Below are 2,246 nucleotides of genomic sequence, written 5' to 3' on the forward strand. Positions count from 1 at the left end.
ATTTTGCAAGAGTAACAGATGAAGCATCCTGAAGACAAACAACATATTCCCCCCCCCCCAAAAAAAAAAAAAACCACAAACCAAACCAAACCAAAACAAAAAAAACACCCTACAGACAAAACAAAACAAAACAAAACAAACAACAAAACAAACAACAAAACAAAACAACAAAAACAAAAAATGAGGCTCTGCCATCTGCTTTGCCCCAGGGGGGCAAAAACTATAAGCAGAGGACCAGCCTTTCTGCAGGAAAATGGTATGTGTCAACAGCTGCTTCTACATCTCCTCTTAAGCACCTTCCCTATTCTCCAGGAGCTATAGAATCAATAATAATAATAATAATTAGTAAAGGTTTTCTGAATTTCTCTCACCATATTACATAGTCATCTTACACCACATTCACCTAGAACAAGTTACCAGGCTTTAGAACTTAGGAGCCTGACAAAACACCCAATTTTGGTCACAGCACTGAGGGGCCTTCAGCAACACATGTGGCTTTTCTGTGATACATTGGAGCAGTGCAGAAGTTAAAGAGAGTAAACCAGGCTAATAGTTTCTAAGAGTCCCCACTGAAAGGCATTTGGCCATTATTAATATTTTTTTTTTCTTTCCCCTTTTCTAGAGAAACTTTCTTTCTATGACTCATTGTTTCCTTGTCTGAAGGACTTTACATAATGGAAAGGTAAATACTACTTTGGGTGGTATAAACCAACAAACCTGGCTTGGAGTCCAAGGTTGGATTGATTAAAAAAAAATAATGATGTCATTGAAAAGGAAAAAAGAGAAGAGAAGAGAAGAGAAGAGAAGAGAAGAGAAGAGAAGAGAAGAGAAGAGAAGAGAAGAGAAGAGAAGAGAAGAGAAGAGAAAAGAGAAGAGAAGAGAAGAGAAGAGAAGAGAAGAGAAGAGAAGAGAAGAGAAGAGAAGAGAAGAGAAGAGAAGAGAAGAGAAGAGAAGAGAAGAGAAGAGAAGAGAAGAGAAGAGAAGAGAAGAGAAGAGAAGAGAAGAGAAGAGAAGAGAAGAGAAGAGAAGAGAAGAGAAGAGAAGAGAAGAGAAGAGAAGAGAAGAGAAGAGAAGAGAAGAGAAGAGAAGAGAAGAGAAGAGAAGAGAAGAGAAGAGAAGATTTCAGGGGGAAAAAAAATCTTCCCAGGTATCTAGTTTACCAACAAATGTGTAAATAATTACCTACAGATTTACACAGAGAATCATGATTTTTCTATTTTTCTAGCATCTGCTCTTGCTTTTGTGGTGGCAGAAATAGCACAACTAAGTTAAACAGGGATCAATTGTCCTCAAACTCCATTTAGACTGAGCATTGTTTTAGACTTGAAGAAAATAGAGTTTGCTCAAAACCTTTGCTTTTTCCAGTGGTGTCTGCCATTCTAATGAAAGATATCACCTCCGTTTTCAGATTTTGCTTCGTTAAAGCTGGAAGCAATCTTGCTGTTGACTTGCTGGGAGCAATGTTGGCTTTTTAATGTAACCATCATACACAAAGCAGATTATGGACATGTGAGTCAAGGTTACTCACAAATATGCCTTTTTCAAAACATGACAGTCCCATTGGATCTCATTAAGGCAGAGGCGGGTTGCATATGAAGTCAGTGGAAAATATTTCATGGCTGCTACAAATGGAAGATTCCTACACATTATTCCAAAACTAACTTGGAATGACAGTGCAACAAAAAGCAAAAAGAAAAAGGAAAAAGCAAGCAAACAAACAAACAAAACCCAACTTCTTCCCCTTTACCCAACAGATCTTATGTTTGCCTAGCTTTAGTTTTATGATACAGAGCCGCAAATTAAATTAATTCTCTCCCACAAACATACCTTCTAATTAGTGACAGTTGTTTCTAGACTGAATGAGCTGTAAACATGGAAATGTTTATCTTCAATGAAAGGTAAACATGTACAGTCATGCACATACTTGTATATAAATGTAAAGACATATATACTTTATATAGTTCATATACTCTGTAATTATTTATATAAATTATTTGATTTAACGGGATCATCACAGTTAAATCTTTCCATGGAGTTTTTATAAGACATGGTGTTTTTATAAGACATGGTGACCATCTTTCCATGGTCTTTTTAGAGGTACTTTGTCCATAAGGAAAGTACCTCTATCTAATTTGCTTTGGAAATGGGGAATATATATGTATATTATTATAATCATTCAGGTTGTTATTAAGACATGTAATGATGACATATTATGATTATAATAATACACAAACACCTTCTCACTA

This window comes from Aythya fuligula, chromosome 2, assembly GCF_009819795.1.
Source record: "Aythya fuligula isolate bAytFul2 chromosome 2, bAytFul2.pri, whole genome shotgun sequence".
Taxonomy (NCBI): Eukaryota; Metazoa; Chordata; class Aves; order Anseriformes; family Anatidae; genus Aythya; species Aythya fuligula.